An 8,851-nucleotide genomic window follows, 5' to 3' on the forward strand; every position below is an offset into this window, starting at 1 on the left:
GCTATCACTCATGGAGTGGTTGCAGGGGTCCCCCCTGCCAAAGATAGCATCCTCCTCTGCACAGTCATGGCAGGAGTGAGGGGATAATCTGTTTGCCTTTTAGTAGGGCTGCTCCAGTTCCTTTCTCTTCACCTTGTCATATCCCAACTTTTGCACATGCTTTGCAATGGAATAAACATTTATTCATGCAGCAATTCCATAACTGGGCTTGCATTGCTGCTTTCCCCCCACAGGCTGAGGAAATTCAGGACTTCTTTCCCAACCCAGCTTGCCTGAATTTTTCTGAGATACAGGCATGACACCAGATAAAGCTGCATGCTAAGGTGGCAAAAGTGTGCTCACAAAGGTGGAGTAGTAGGAAGAGGTATTTCCAAACTATTCTGGGGATCTTAAAGAGCAGTGGAGTTCAAAAATGTGACCAGAGCAGTTGTATTGTGAGATTGGTGCTGGAGGACTGCTTGCACCAATTCAGGCAATGCAGCATCTGCATAGACATTGGTCTGATGGAACAGTGACGATATAGGACTATGCAATTCAGGGAGGTCATCTAACCTGAATAACACAAACTCAAAGACTTATCCTACAGGACTCAAAACTGAGTGTGGATGCACGCAAGGATATGCCAACATAAGGCAAATTTTACAGGTAAAACTCTGTAGTGTAGACCAGGCGTCAGATACAGTACTGCATTTGGTGTGCCCCTTTGCTACCAATATGGAAAATTTGGAAGAATTCTGTTGTAACAAACATGGGCCTATCGAGGCAGAAGGTGTTGCATTTTATTGACGATTAAGGCAGGTTTTTAGGGCAGAAGTAGGGAACCTGTCCTCTACCAGAGGACACTAACCCACAAGAAAAAATAAGTCACAGGCCACACACTGCCCTGGGGTGGGGCAGAGGCTCAGGGCTTCCCCCACAGCAGGGCAAGCCAGCACTCACAGCTCCATGGGAGGGGGTGGAGGCTTGGGGCTTCCCCAGGCTCTGGGTTGGGACCAGAAATGTGTGGTTCAGGAGGGGGTTCCAGGCTGCGGCAGGAGGTTGGGGTGCTGGGGGTGCAGGCTCTGGGGTGAAACTGGGGATGAAGAGATTAGGGGTGCAGGATGGGGCTCTGGGCTGGGCCAAGGGGTTTGGAGTGCTGGAGTGGGCTCAGGGCTGGGGCAGGGGGTTGGGGTGGGGGGGGGCAGGGTCTGTGAGGGAGTTAAGGTTCCGTACGAGGTTCCAACCTGGGGCAGGAGGCCTGGGGTGTGGGCTCCAGCTGGGTAGTGCTTACCTCAGGTGGCTCCCAGTCAGCAGTGCAGTGGGGCTAAGGCAGGCTCCCTGCCTGCTCTGGCTCCACGCTGCTCCCAGAAGCAGCCAGCATGTCCGGCCCCTAGGTGGAGGGGCCAGGGAGCTCTGCGCTGTGCATGCTGCCTGCACCTGCAGGCACCACACCCACCGCTCCCATTGGCTATGGTTCCCAGCCAATGGGAGCTAGTGCTGGGGGCAGTGCGCAGCTTCTCTGATCACCCCTGCTCCTAGGGGCCACAAGGACATCCCTGGCGCTTCTGGGTGCTGCAGGGACCCGACCGGACTTCTAAAGGCCTGGCAACCCTAGCTTCCTCCTGCAGCAGGGTGAGCTGGTGCTTGTGGCTCCAGCCCCGCAGGGGGACGCTGAGGCTCAGGGCTTCCAGCCCACAGCGCAAACACTTGCCACAGGCTGGATGAAATTAAGCAGTGGGCCAAATCCAGCCTGTGGGCCATAGGTTACCCTAAAACAGGGGTAGGAAACTTATTTAAGAAGTGCACAGAACACTGACTGCTGTAATCTAACCTGGCTGGATTCTCTGTGTTACACTCAGAGTGAGGTTCCTGTAATAATCATTGGTCTATCACTTTCTCTTAAGACTTTCCACACCAATCAGTCTGATGCTGCTGAGGCACAATTAGCTTCACTGTAATACAGGGGAAGACTGGTTAAATCACACTGCATTTTCACTAGCTGTTTAATGCTCACTTTAACTTTTCAGGGTCTCCCTTTATTTCTAAAATATAGGAATTAAAACAAAACAAATATTAAGATATAAACTACAAAAGTCATGTTATAATGTATGAACTCTCTAACTTCAAATGGTTCCTGCAAATGAACAGTTAGATGTTGTAACAGCAACAGAAATTGCACATTGTGCTAATATAGCTCAATTAAAAAGGCCAATAATCAGAGGAAGTGATAGTTACTTTCTTTCACCTAAGGGAGGTTCTTCCTTCAAAAGACTATGCACCAACTGTCTCAAATTTTTATCTCTTCCTTCTATGTTTAGGGCAACCACTTAGAAAACTGTATTTCAAAGAGGATAAAATGTGCCATTGTTTCCCAGTTATCATTCTTAACACGGTAAATATTAATGTGATGGGGAAGAAATATTGCAAGCGAATAGGATAATACACATCAGCATGTTTTACTCTCTAACCATTTTCAGCTCTAACTTGATAAGATATCCAACTAATCTCGGTGTCACTTTACTGAATTTATTTCCTCTTAAAAATTCTCATTTGAACAATTTAACTTAAAGAAAAGAAGCATTTTGTATTAACCTTTCAAAGTGAAGGCTATTTGAATGTACAATAGTGTCTGTCTATTGACTTTCTGTGGATCTTTGTTTCAAATGATAAATCTAACAATGTATCCTGGTGGGGGCAGATAGAGTACTCTATGCCCCGGTTAAGGATTAATTCCAACTTCAATTTTAATATCCATTTTTTAGTTGCTCATATGAAGCCATTGCAAAAAAGGCTAATATTCTAAGGTGTGTTAACAGGAGTTCAACATGTAAGACATGGGAGGTAACTGTCCTGCTCTACTCATCACTAGTGAAGCCTCAGCTGGAGTACTATGTCCAATTCTGGGTGCCACAATGTAGGAAAGATGTGGCCAATTTTGGCCACAATCTAGACAAGAGTGACAAATGATGAAAGGTTTGGAAAACCTGACCTCTGAAAAAAGATTAAAGAAATTAGATATGTTTATCCTTGAGAAAAGATTGTCGAAGGACCTGATAAGTCTTCAAATATGTTAAAGGCTGTTATAAAAAGGACAGTGACCAATTGTTCTCTATGCCTACTGAAAGATAGGACAAGAAGTAATGGGCTTAATCTGCAGCAAAGAGTTAGGAAAGACTTCCTAATTATAAGGATTGTTAAATTCTGAAATAGGTATCCAAGGTAGGTTGTGGAATTCCCATCACCAGGGGATTTTAAGAACAGGTTGGACAAACACCTGTCAGGGGTGGCCAACCTGTGGCTCTGGAGCCACATGAGACTCTTCAGAAGTTAATATGCAGCTCCTTGTACAGGCACTGACTCCGGGGCTGAATCTACAGGCGCCAACTTTTCAACGTGCCGGAGGGTGCTCACTGCTCAACCCCTGGCTCTGCCACAGGCCCAGCCCCCACTCCACCCCTTTCCCCTGAGCCTACCATGCCCTCGCTCCTTTCCCTCCCCCACAGAGTCTCCTGCATGCCACAAAACAATTGATCGGCAGGTGTGGGGAGGGAGGGGGAGGCACTGATCAGTGGAGCTGCTGGTGGGCAGGAGTTGTTGGGGAGGGGGGGGAGAAGCTGATGTATTACTGGGCTCTTTGGTAAATTCTGGCTCCTTCTCAGACTCGGGTTGGCCACCCCTGGTCTAGGTTTACTTGGTCCTGCCTCAGCATATGGGGCTGCACTTGATGACCTATTAAGGTCCCTTCCAGCCCTACATTTCTATGATTCCCTAACTTTCTAGGGAACAATCTTGTGGGCTAAAAGTCAAATGGCAACATTTTGTTTGTGGAAAGTTTTAACAAAATTAGTTCACTTATCTTTGAGTTGTTCATGTAGGGCAGGGGTGGGCAAATGTTTTGGCCCAAGGGCCACATCTGGGTATGGAAATTGTATAGCCGGCCATGAATGCCCATGAAATTGGGGGTTGGGGTGAGGGCTCTGGCTGGGGGTGCAGGGTCTGGGGTAGGACTAGAAATGAGGAGCTCAGGGTGCAGGAGAAGGCTCTGGGCTGGGGCAGGGGGTTGGGGCGTGGGATGGGGTCAGGGCACGGGAGGGGGTCAGGGATGCAGGCTTTGGGTGGCGCTTACCTCAAGCAGCTCCCAGAAGCAGCAGCATGTCCCTCCTCTGGCTCCTACGCGGAGGTGTGGCCAGGTGGCTTTCCACACTGCCCTGTCCGCAGGTGCTGCCCCTCTAGCTCCCATTGGCCATGGTTCCTGGCCAATGGGCACTGCAGGGGCAGTGTGCAGAGCCCCCTGGCTGCCCCTATGTGTAGGAGCCAGAGGGGGGACATGCTGCTGCTGCTTCTGGGAGCTGTGTGGAGTGAGTCAAGCCCTGGACCCCGCTCCTCGGTGGGAACTCGAGGGCCGGATTAAAATGTTTGGAGAGCTGGATGTGGCCCCCGGGCCGTAGTTTGCCCACCCCTGATGTAGGGGATGGAGTGCTGGTGGTGGGTTGGGGGAATCTGCAGTTCCTTATAAGTTCTAATTGGAAAATCAGTGTGGATAACTTTAAAAATACAGAAGTTAGAAACTTCAGACTTGATTTGTTTTGTTTTTTCATGTCTTACTGAGAATAAATTTTGAGCCAGGTCTTAACAAAAATTGGCTTAGTAGTTTTAAGGTTATGGGCTGAGCCAGGCATGGAGGGCAGAGAGCGCCAGACAGGGAGAGTTGAGTCGGTCGGTCACCCTCCCCGTGTGAGAGGTGTACGGAGTATGTGTGTCATCTCTCCCTGTGTGAACCCTAAAGATTTAAAACTAAGAAGGTAAATAAAAAGAATCATACTACGCAGTATTTCTTTTTAACAGGCTTAATCAACTTGATGTTAGTTTGAACATTTGGACTGCATAGTTCTGATTCATATTGAACTCACTTGAATGAGTAACTTTACCAAGTATCCCCTATTCAGAATAGGGAAATATGGTTACCCCATGTATAATTAAATTGATTAACCTTAATTTGGGATATTGCAGATTATGTACTATATGTATTTTGACTTTTAAACCAACCTTTGTATAATGTAAGCATTATACTCAGATGTATAGACACTCTTTCCTTAACCAGTGTATTAGATAATTTTAATGTTAGCTTTCATATTAAATACCCTCAATTGTCCCTCAATCTAGCTGCTATTAGTCAGCAAATTATTGATGCTTACATCTCAACAAAGATGTATACAATGAGTAAGGCTAAGATTTAGTCATGGATCTTTTTAGTAAATGTCATGGACACATCACAGGCAATTAACAAAAATTCATGGCTGTGATCTGTCCATGACTTTTTTTACTATAAATACCTCTGACTAAATCTTTGATGCACCTGGGGCAGCCCTGGTCCAGCTGCTCAGGTGGCTCCGGGGTGAGCACACGGGCCACTGCAGCTGCAGAAGTCACAGAGGTCCCAGAAAGTCACAGAATCTGTGTCCAGCCTTAACAATAAGTCCCACTTCCTGAGAGCTCCTTCTAACCCTATTCTCTCCCATGACCATCTTTCATAGTAACTCCCTCTTGCACCCTTGATACAGTAAGAGTCAAATCTCGAAGTCTGAGAATAAAATCCAGTTCCCATTGAAGTCAATGATAAATCTTCTATTTTGACTTCAGTGGGGCCAGGATTTCACCCTAAGAGTTTGCATGATGAAGGATTGAATAAGGACTTCAAGGTTTCTCCATAAATTATTTTCTATTCACCAGGCCTGAACTTGCTTTCTCTTTGTTTTGTGAATAGTTATGTAAACAAATCCGACATCACAGGGCTTTCCTACGTTGTGTACGGTGAATCAGGAATAAATATAAACTATACGGATTACTCATACACAGTTAGTGCAAAACAAAGCCACAAATCACCAGCTATTTGCCTCTCTGTTTTTAAAGCTGTGGAGTGAGATTGCACCATCACAAATACTAATCTTCCAGTTAATATTAGTCCATATCAATCTGACCAGTAGTTGCATTAGTCAAAGCAATACCCTGGTCTCTCATTGAATGCTTCTATTATGGCTAAGACTAAACTTTTATTGATATTTTTAGTAAAAGTCAGGGACAGGTCATGGGCAATAATGCAAAATGTCGCTGTTGTGTTGTGGTTATAGTCTTCTTTTGATGCTACTTTGCAGCCCATCACTAGAGCTATATTTTAGGCTCCTTATCAATGATCTCAAGTGCTAGCTTTTCATCAATCACACATAGTTAATAAAGTATTTACATTAAGTGCTACAATACAAAACCATCTTTGTTTTTTACATTTCTCTTGCATGAGGAAGGTAATGCCAAATTCATTATGACAATGGGAATAGGGTTAGAACCCTATTAAATAGGAATGCAACCACAATGTTCTTATCTCACTTACAAACCTGTGGATTTTTTTTTTGTTCAGTCAAATTACACAACAAAACTCAAGCAGAGGAAGAGGGTAAGGTTAAATAGAGATGGTCCGATGTGGACATGTGATTGTAATGCTATTTCGTCAGGTCAAAGCTGGTACTATTTCTTGGGCAGGCAGAAGCACTCATGCCTGTGGAGATTCAGGTCAAGCTGATGGCTGGGGAGCTGGCAGTTGACTGGCAAAGTCACCCTCTTTTCCAGAAGCTGGATCTGTTAAGGCAGTAGGACCATATCCAAGATGGCTAGTATATATTGTCAAAAACTGAGAGACACCAGGGCCTAAAGCTAGTGGGGTCTGGGGGCTCCCCTACCAAGAGATTAGAACCCCTACATTGTGATATTAAATCACATCCATGAGACGCATTGTGATATTAAAAATCACATCCATGAGGTTAATTGGTTCCAAGATAATCAAATAATATTTTGCACAGAAGTTATTTAAAGTACCATAATTGATGCCAAGAAATACTGGCAAACATATGCATAGTTGTTAATGTGAAAGAGCAAGATGTTTTTAAAATAACTCCCAGAAATAGGAGCAACATTTTTTTACCTACTGGTAGAGCCAGTGTTCAAGTTACCCTGAAACTAAAGCCAACAACCTAAATGTTTATGCTGCCCCTTATACCTATGCAAAGACCCACAATAAGCAAGACTGTTCCCACATTTCTTTGGACAAGAAAGTTATAGTTACAGGAGGGAAGGTAAAAACATACGAGCCTGCCAATAAAATTTTTTTTTAAAAAAAATCATGCTTGACAGCCTCAGCTAAAAGAGGTTTCAGAGTAACAGCCGTGTTAGTCTGTATTCGCGAAAAGAAAAGGAGGAGTTGTGGCACCTTAGAGACTAACCAATTTATTTGAGCATGAGCTTTTGTGAGCTACAGCTCACTTCATCGGATGCATACTGTGGAAATTGCAGAAGACATTATATACACAGACACCATGAAACAATACCTCCTCCCACCCCACTCTCCTGCTTGTAATAGCTTATCTAAAGTGATCATCAAGTTGGGCCATTTCCAGCACAAATCCAGGTTTTCTCACCGTCCGCCCCCCCACAGACAAACTCACTCTCTTGCTGGTAATAGCCCATCCAAAGTGACCACTGTCTTCACAATGTGTATGATAATCAAGGTGGGCCATTTCCTGCAGAAATCCAGGTTCTCTCACCCCCCTCCAAAAACCACACACACAAACTCTCTCTCCTGCTGGTAATAGCCTATCCAAAGTGGGCTATTACCAGCAGGAGAGTGGGGTGGGAGGAGGTATTGTTTCATGGTGTCTGTGTATATAATGTCTTCTGCAATTTCCACAGTATGCATCCGATGAAGTGAGCTGTAGCTCACGAAAGCTCATGCTCAAATAAATTGGTTAGTCTCTAAGGTGCCACAAGTCCTCCTTTTCTTTTAGCTAAAAGAGAAACTAAAGATTAAAAGTCCAGAAAAATAGCTTAGCGAAACTAAATTGTTGAAAGGTTGATGAACTGTGATCAGAAAACCCTGGGAGAAGGGTATGTGTCTGACTTACCAGGCAGGCTCACTAAAATGCAAATTTTTAAACCATGATTTCTAAATGAAGGATAAAGGGAGCAAAAAAGTCTTATCGAGATCTCAATTCAGCAAATATTTTAATATAATGAATGAAGGTTAATATGAAGTTTTGTTTAAAGGCTAGAAACTGGAATTTGGGAAATCTTCCACTCGGTTCTTTAGAGGAAAGTCCCACACATTCTTGAGAAATGTGTGCTAGAAAATTCCATGTAGGAAATTTAGAGTTACTGAGTCACAAAATGACAGGTTTCAGAGTAGCAACCGTGTTAGTCTGTATCCGCAAAAAGAACAGGAGTACTTGTGGCACCTTAGAGACTAACAAATTTATTAGAGAATAAGCTTTCATGGGCTACAGCCCACTTCATCAGATGCATAGAATGGAACATAGCAAGAAATCTGTATATATATTACACACACACACACACAGAAGGTGGAAGTTGCCATACAAACTGTAAGAGGCTAATTAGTTTAAAATTAGCTATTAGCATCAGGAGGGGAAAAAAAACTTTTGTAGTGATAATCAAGATGGTCCATTTAGACAGTTCACAAGAAGGTGTGAGGATACTTAACCGGACAGTCTCGACACAAATCTGACATCAGGAATCATAACATTCAAACACCGGTAGGCGAACACTTCAACCTCTCTGGCCACTCAGTAAAAGATTTAAGGGTGGCAATTTTATAACAGAAAAGCTTCAAAAACAGACTCCAATGAGAAACTGCTGAGCTTGAATTAATATGCAAACTAGATACCAGTAACTTGGGTTTGAATAGAGACTGGGAGTGGCTGGGTCATTCCACATATTGAATATATTTCCCTGTGTTAAGTATCCTCACGCCGCCTTATCAACTGTCTAAATAGGCCATCTTGCTTATCACTAAAAAAGTTTTTCTCTTGCT

The sequence above is a fragment of the Chelonia mydas genome, chromosome 5, assembly GCF_015237465.2.
Source record: "Chelonia mydas isolate rCheMyd1 chromosome 5, rCheMyd1.pri.v2, whole genome shotgun sequence".
NCBI lineage: Eukaryota > Metazoa > Chordata > Testudines > Cheloniidae > Chelonia > Chelonia mydas.